This window comes from Thalassophryne amazonica, chromosome 1 (assembly GCF_902500255.1).
Source record: "Thalassophryne amazonica chromosome 1, fThaAma1.1, whole genome shotgun sequence".
NCBI classification, from domain to species: Eukaryota; Metazoa; Chordata; class Actinopteri; order Batrachoidiformes; family Batrachoididae; genus Thalassophryne; species Thalassophryne amazonica.
The window spans coordinates 152,737,039-152,746,400 of NC_047103.1; positions in this window are offsets into that span (position 1 = coordinate 152,737,039).

Genomic DNA, 9,362 nt, shown 5'->3' on the forward strand with positions numbered 1-9,362 from the left:
TATATATTTTTTGCCCATGTCTTCTGATACATTAGCTATGGAGTTGTCCAAAACTAGGAAAATATCAGTTGCTGGTGGTCTTGAACCAAAGAGCTGGAGCAAGATGTAAGCTGTGGTTCTTGTGCACACACACAAAAGTACAAAATGTAACAGAAACTTATTCAAACATGATGATGGTCGCATCATAGTGATACAATAACATTTTGACATCTGACACTTTCACATAAATTTCTACTGACATGGAGAGTAAAAATCTGTGCTCATTTCTTTGCAGATGGTGAAGGATATTTGTCACGTCCAAATAGCGATGTGTCAATAGTGTGGCCATTTGGACCCTTCGGGATGAGAATAGAATAAAATCACAGGCCAGACTCCAAAAGTTTGATAAAGTTGGGTTATTGTACCATACAGTATGTCATAATTACACTTTTTTTGTGCTTTTCCACATCTGTACCCAAACACTGTACTAGAGTCAGGCCCGTAAGTATTTGGACATCATGCTGTGGGGAGCAGTCATTCATATGTAGCTGATATAAGCAAATGGGCAACGGATTACTTTGGACAATCTTTGTCAAGCTCTACAATATGGAGTTCCTTGGTACCAGCTGTGTATAAAAAAAAAAGGGAACCAGACTTTTCACTGTTTGAGAAAACTGTCCTTTTTTCACATTGATAGAACATTGTTGACACTCTTTTATCACTTATCAAATCTATTTTGTCTTTAAGCGTGGCGTCTTGGTTCAGCAGCCATACCCTAAAAAATAAAGATTCCCTGAATCAAATTGTGAGGTGGTCTCGTGGGCCAGTTGGAGAGCCACAGCTTAATCCAGAAGTTACATACCAGACAGATGCAGAGGATGGCTGGTTTTATTTTGAAAGGCGGCTTCAGCCTCTTCCATCAGGCTGCAGATACAAATTGCCAGTAGGTAAAATGAAGCAATATAAAGATAGCTTTGTTTTTGCAGCCACAAGAGTGATCAATAAAACCTAGCAGTTAGATTGTGCAGCTCTTTTAATATAGAGCTGTTATTTATTCATCAGTTTATTTTGCCTTGTTTTTATCTGCTATGATGGTTCTTATTTTGTATAGTATTTATTTACTTGCAGTGATCCCCGTCTCTTAGGATGAAGCACTGTTGTCACTGCTTTTTTTTTTTATCTTGTTTTAAGTGCTAACTGTCTGTGTGGAGGAAGATGACTCACTTCACTGGAAACCAAGCTATCTTCGAGTATAAGGGTGATTCTTAGACTACGGGCACTTATTATGTCCTTTGATCATATTGTATGAAAAACAGAAAAAAGGGGAAATTTAACACTTTTATAGTTATGTTTACAATGAAAGTGTGTTAAGAAATTTGTTCTAGTAGTCTATGATGACTTTTTCACCTTTTTTCAGCATCATTATATGCAAATATTGCCGTTTTGTGCTTGTCCCACACCCAGACTTTTGATCTTCAATGATAAAAATGAATGGTAAAGAAACGTTTTTTCTAATGTTTTAAAATATCTCTGAATAAAATATCAGTAAAATAATCAAAACATAATTGGGGTATTCAATGTCATACAACTGTTGTGATTTTTTTTAAACAAAATGTAGTTGTCCCACACTATTGCCATTTAGTTCTACCACAACACTGTAATGTCCCTTTAAACAGTTTGTATGAAAGATTGTTTGCGTAGTTTCTATGGAGATAAACAGTGACATCGGAGCACATGTATATAGCGCCAAATCACAACAAACCGTTGCCCCAAGGCGCTTTATATTGTAAGGCAATGGTGTGGTGGAAATTACATTTACAAGGCCAATAGTGCCCGTAGTTAATCAGTAGTTTATCACCCATAAATAAAGTGACCTTGACATGAACAAATATTACTTAAAACATGCTGTGGAAAAAAGAAGCCCCATGTCAACCAACAAAAAATCCAAGCTCGACCATGGATGACGAAAGGGTTACGAAATGCATGTAATAAGAAAAATACACTGTATAGAGAATTCATAAAACTAAAGACTAAAGAGGCAGAAAATAGATATAAGAAATACAAAAATAGATTAACTAATATTATACAGGTATGTAGGAAGGAATATTATAGTAACATATTATATAATAACAAAAACAATATTAAAGGAATATGGGATATATTAAATAGCATTATCAAAAATGGTAATAAAAAACAGAGTTACCCTCAGTATTTCATTGATAATAATGTCAAGAAGGAAAATAAGGATGAGGTAGTCAATGGTTTTAATATTTTTTTTTGTAAATATTGGACCAAGCTTGGCAGAAAAAATTCCCAATTCCCAACCTGAGGATTGGGATAATAATCTCATAGAAAGAAATCCCTGTTCAATGTTCCTCACAGCAGTGGATGGAAAAGAAATTATAGACATTGTGAATAATTGTAAATATAAAACATCTACCGATTTAAATGAAATTGATATGGTGGTGGTAAAACAGGTCATTGAATGGATTGTAGAACCATTAACATACATCTGTAACTTATCATTCAAACCAGTAAATTTCCCAATCAAATTGAAAATAGCTAAGGTTGTGCCGCTGTATAAGACTGGGGATAGACACCACTTCACAAATTATAGACCTGTTTCTTTGCTCCACAATTTTCCAAATTATTAGAAAAGTTATTCAATAATAGATTAGACAAATTCATAAATAAACATAAATTACTTACTGATAGTCAATATGGATTCAGAGCACATAGTTCAACATCACTAGCATTAATAGAATCAGTTGAGGAGATTACAAACGCCATAGACCACAAATTACATTCAGTTGGAATATTCATAGACCTTAAAAAGGCTTTTGATACAATCAATCATGACATATTAATCAGTAAACTTGAACAGTATGGGATTAGGGGGTTGGTGTTGCACTGGGTGAGAAGCTACTTAAGTAACAGAAAACAGTTTGTGAAGTTGGGGGAATATACATCATCATGCTTGGACAATGCTTGTGGCGTCCCACAGGGGTCAGTATTGGGTCCAAAACTGTTTCTAATTTATATAAATGATATTGTCAATGTTTCCAAAATATTAAAATTAGTATTATTTGCAGATGACACAAGCATTTTTTGTTCGGGGGGGGGGAATTGCAGGAGTTACTGAGGAGGATCAGTATAGAAATGGGAAAATTGAAAATATGGTTTGACAGAAACAAATTATCATTAAACTTAAGTAAAACAAAATACATGTTATTTGGCTATTGTAATACAGACATACAGGTTCAGTTACAAGTCGGGTAGATATTGAAAGGGTACATGAAAATAAGTTTCTAGGGGTGATAATAGATGATAAGATAAACTGGAAGACTCATATAAAACATATACAAAGTAAACTGTCAGAAGCATTTCAGTTCTAAACAAAGCGAAACATATTCTGGACCACAACTCACTCCGCATTCTTTACTGCTCACTGGTTTTACCATATTTACAGTACTGTGCAGAGGTATGGGGTAATACTTAGAAAGGTACAACACAATCACTATCAGTAATGCAGAAAAGAGCTATAAGAATTATTCATAATACTGGCTATAGAGATCATACAAATCCACTATTTTTACAATCCAAATTCTTAAAATTCACAGACTTGGTTCATTTTCAAACAGTACAAATTGTGTATAAAGCAATAAACAATTTACTTCCAGCAAATATTAAAAATATGTTTTTTAACAGATCAGGGGATTGCAGTCTGAGGGGGAAATTTAATTTAAAGCATCAGTGGGCACAAACAACATTAAAAGGTTTCTGTATTTCTGTCTGTGGGGTGAGGATGTGGAACAGATTGGGAGTGGGGCTCAAGCAATGTCCAAGCATGAACCAGTTCAAACAGCAGTACAAAAGTATGTTTTTTTTCTAGGTATATGGATGAGGAAGGGTAATGAGGGTTAGGGTGTTTTTGTTTTTTGCTTCGGCTTGTAAATATATAGTATTTTGTATGTAAGTAGGTATGTGTAGGTGTATATGTATATATGTGTATATGTGTGTATGTATGTTGATATATATATATATATATATATATATATATATATGCTCGTATATATATATAGATATATATATATATATATATATACTCGACAAAAATATAAACGCAACACTTTTGGTTTTGCTCCCATTTTGTATGAGATGAACTCAAAGATCTAAAACTTTTTCCACATACACAATATCACCATTTCCCTCAAATATTGTTCACAAACCAGTCTAGATCTGTGATAGTGAGCACTTCTCCTTTGCTGAGATAATCCATCCCACCTCACAGGTGTGCCATATCAAGATGCTGATTAGACACCATGATTAGTGCACAGGTGTGCCTTAGACTGCCCACAATAAAAGGCCACTCTGAAAGGTGCAGTTTGTTTTATTGGGGGGGGATACCAGTCAGTATCTGGTGTGACCACCATTTGCCTCATGCAGCGCAACACATCTCCTTTGCATAGAGTTGATCAGGTTGTCAATTGTGGCCTGTGGAATGTTGGTCCACTCCCCTCCAATGGCTGTGCGAAGTTGCTGGATATTGGCAGGAACTGGTACACGCTGTTGTATACGCCGGTCCAGAGCATCCCAAACATGCTCAATGGGTGACATGTCCGGTGAGTATGCCGGCCATGCAAGAACTGGGACATTTTCAGCTTCCAAGAATTGTGTACAGATCCTTGCAACATGGGGCCGTGCATTATCCTGCAGCAACATGAGGTGATGTTCTTGGATGTATGGCACAACAATGGGCCTCAGGATCTCGTCACGGTATCTCTGTGCATTCAAAATGCCATCAATAAAATGCACCTGTGTTCTTCGTCCATAACAGACGCCTGCCCATACCATAACCCCACCGCCACCATGGGCCACTCGATCCACAACATTGACATCAGAAAACCGCTCACCCACACGACGCCACACACGCTGTCTGCCATCTGCCCTGAACAGTGTGAACCGGGATTCATCTGTGAAGAGAACACCTCTCCAACATGCCAAACGCCAGCGAATGTGAGCATTTGCCCACTCAAGTCGGTTACGACGACGAACTGGAGTCAGGTCGAGACCCCGATGAGGACGACGAGCATGCAGATGAGCTTCCCTGAGACAGTTTCTGACAGTTTGTGCAGAAATTCTTTGGTTATGCAAACCGATTGTTTCAGCAGCTGTCCGAGTGGCTGGTCTCAGACGATCTGGAGGTGAACATGCTGGATGTGGAGGTCCTGGGCTGGTGTGGTACACGTGGTCTGCGGTTGTGAGGCTGGTTGGATGTACTGCCAAATTCTCTGAAAACGCCTTTGGAGACGGCTTATGGTAGAGAAATGAACATTCAATACACGAGCAACAGCTCTGGTTGACATTCCTGCTGTCAGCATGCCAATTGCACGCTCCCGCAAATCTTGCGACATCTGTGGCATTGTGCTGTGTGATAAAACTGCACCTTTCAGAGTGGCCTTTTATTGAGGGCAGTCTAAGGCACACCTGTGCACTAATCATGGTGTCTAATCAGCATCTTGATATGGCACACCTGTGAGGTGGGATGGATTATCTCAGCAAAGGAGAAGTGCTCACTATCACAGATTTAGACTGGTTTGTGAACAATATTTGAGGGAAATGGTGATATTGTGTATGTGGAAAAAGTTTTAGATCTTTGAGTTCATCTCATACAAAATGGGAGCAAAACCAAAAGTGTTGCGTTTATATTTTTGTTGAGTGTATATATATTGATATCGGTTTAGGTGTGTAGGAATCTATGTGTATATGTGGCAAAGGGTATTACTGGTTGTGGGGAAGAAGGGGTAGAGATAAATAAGCTGATGCTTCACCCTACCCCTTTTCGGACATGTTGGGTACACAGTAGGAACTTTTTTGTTGTTGTCTTTACTGATCTATCTTGTAATTGTTGTTGTATCAAATGTTCGAAATAAACAGTTTTCATTCATTCAAACCTTGTTCACCTTTGACTTCTCTGGGCCCAGATGCATCTACAGTGAGGCAAATAAGTATTTGACACTGTTGAATTTTCAAGTTTTCCCACCTACAAAGAATGGAGAGGTCTGTAATTTTTATGGTAGATACACTTCAACAGTGAGAGACAGAATCTAAAAAAAAAAAAAAAAAAATCAGAAAATCACATTGTATGATTTTTAAACAATGAATATGAATTATGTTACATGAAATAAGTATTTGATACAATAGAACAACAGACCTTAATATCTGATAGAGAAACCTTTGTTTTGACCTTGAAATGCTTCTTATGGACCCCCTCCTTAGTTGCCCTAGCTGTGTGTTTGGGGTCACTGTCATGCTGAAGACCCAGCCATGACCCATCTTCAGTGCTCTTACTGAGGGAAGGAGGTTGTTTGTCAAAATCTTGTGATAAATGACCTCATCCATCCTCCCTTCAATACGGTGCAGTCATCCTGTCCCCTTTGCAGAAAAGCACCCCCAGAGTATGATTTTTCCACCCCCATGCTTCACAGTTGGAACGGTGTTCTTGGGGTCATCCTCCAAACACAGTGAGTGGAGTTGATACCAAAAAGCTCTATTTTGGTCTCATCTGACCACATGACCTTCTCCCATGCCTCCTCTGGATCATCCAGATGGTCACTGGTGAACTTCAAAGGGGCCTGGACTGGTACCTTGCGTGCCCTGCAGGATTTTAAACCATGACAGCATCATGTGTTACTAATGTAATCTTTGTGACTGTGGTCCCAGCTCTCTTCAGGTCATTGACCAGGTCCTCCTGTGTAGTTCTGGGCTTTCTCAGAATCATCCTTACCCAGCGAGGCGAGATCTTGCATTGAGCCCCAGACTGAGGAAGATTGACAGTCAATTTGTGTTTATTCAATTTTCTAATAATTACGCCAACAGTTGTCTGTAAAAACAAAAAAGTTGTGCCAATTTAAAATTTCAAGGCAACAGTCTCCACTGGATTTTTGGGGTTTGAGGCCAACTAAAAATCTTAAGTTTGAACAAATATGTTTTTGTTGAGATAACTTATTATTCATGTGTAATGTAACTTAAATTTTTGAGCTGCACACACAAAGAATTCAGGTTAATGAAAGCTGTGCCAACTTGTTATTTTTTGTTCAGAAAATGTACCTTTCATATGTATAACTTCAAGTTTCAAGTTCTAAAAACTAAGTTGTCGTTGTACATTCGGCTGCTCGCGCAACTCCAGTGTTACCTGGAGAAACACACACAGCCGCCGGTGTTCCAAAGAGGTCTCCCATCCAAGTACTAACCAGATGCCGCACTGCTTAGCTTCTGAGATCTGACGGGATCAGGCTGACACAGGAGCAGACCAGCCGCAAGTTCTGCAAACTAAGAATTCTGAAAAATAGAAGACGTGCAAATGTATTATTTTTTGTTCGGAAAATGTACCTTTCATAGGTATTAAGATTTCAAGTTTTGACTTCTACATACTAAGACTCATTTGTCATCATGTTGTCTGTCACACAGGTAACAAACAAAACCAAGTCAGTTCAAATGTTTATGAACCTTAACTGTACAATTGTAAACACTTTTCTGTATCATACAGAATCTCACTCGGTCTCAGTTTATGTGAACTGAGAGGAATTTCCAAATAATATGCTTATTTGTTCCACACCAAAGCAAGTTTATAATAAAATTATGTTACTGTTGTAATATTTTAAAACTGGTGGAAATGACTTCAACTTGAATACTTCACAATCTGAGGGCAGACCAAGAGCAGAAGGAGTTACACTGACAAAGTTCCACAACACACTTGACAGTCAGTGCCAACAGCCTGGTTTTTCAACTCTTCTACTTAACAGTAAAAGCTCAAATGCCTTTAAACAGTCACAGTGCCAGCAGCCTGGTTTTCAAAATCAATTACCAACTGCAAAGCTAGAGGTCCAAGACAATCCGCAAATAAAATACTCAAGTTTATTTAAATTCCAAGCAGGACAAGTGTACAGGAAAAATGGCAGAAAAACAGACCCCTGCAGATTTGAGTTGGGAGCCTCGTTCTTTGTGAAAGCAAACTCAAAGAATTCAGTAATAGCCTCGAACCTATAGTTTTAAGTTTTGCCAACTTAACTTCTGAAATGAGGCCAACATTACACAACAAACTTATTACAGGTAGATGAGATAACTACTTTGATGTTGTTTGCAACACAATAAAACATTTTATGTTTATGTGACCAAAATAACCTTTTCAGGCCAACAATTTTAAGTTTTCCTTTTTACAGCATTGTTGTCTTCTACCAAGCTGTTTGCCTGTTGTCCTGTAGTCCATTGCCTCGTACACATGCTGTTACAACTATTTGCGCACACCGGCGGCTGAAAGACAGAGTGTGCCCTGTGACAGCTCATTTGATCCCTCTCATGGCAGGTGTTGGCCAAATTCCAGGTGACACACGAACATCCAACACCGTTCGCCTGACACTTAGAAAATGTGTGGCCATTCGCACAGTCAGCACTAAAACAGTGAGCAGACGATCACTTTTGAGCTGGATGTGAATTTGTCTAAGTTCCCCCACAACTGTGGCATTGCAAAAAGCAACACACAATGCAGTGCATGTGTCTCACGTGTGTACGCGTCTCACGCCCCTGTACTTACATATGTCTGTACATATGTACAGTGAGGAAAATAAGTATTTGAACACCCTGCAATTTTGCAAGTTCTTCCACTTAGAAATCATGGAGGGGTCTGAAATTTTCATCTTAGGTGCACGTCCACTGTGAGAGACATAAAAAAAAAAAAAAAAAAAAAAAAAAAATCCAGTAATCACAATGTATGATTTTTTAAAGACTATGAATGATAAAACAAAAACTTTTTTCACTCATTCAGTAGTGTAACGTTTCCCATAAGGCAAAGGCTATATGCCCAACCACTGGGCAGATAAATATAATGTCTTATCTTATTCGCCCAACCGTGGCCGTGTATTTGACACGTTTTGTGCATCTAAACTATGTTTTTTACACCACTTTTTAAGGCTCTATTGCGGCGTATGTTTGACACATTTAATGGCGCCGTCTTTAATTACTGCGAAAACACCGCAATGGATGAAAACAGACAAACTTCATAAGCATTTTGAATGGAAGCATGTTAACAACGACAAAACAGTTTTTTGAACAAAATGCTGCTTGTTGGCTGTAAGATGGTGTTAGTTTGATACTGTTCTCTGGGTGTGATGAGCCAAACAGAACCGTTTTAGATCACAGCTCCTCTGCGGGCTGTGAACCCTCTCACAGCCGGCGAGAAAATATCCACCTTTTTTCCCTCCCGCAATGAAACCAGAAGTGAGCTTACAAGCACGCTCATTGGTCGGTTGGGCATATATGCTCACGAATTTACTTTATTGACCCAACGGTTGGGCGTATAGCCACTCCGTTCCCATAATCCCCTT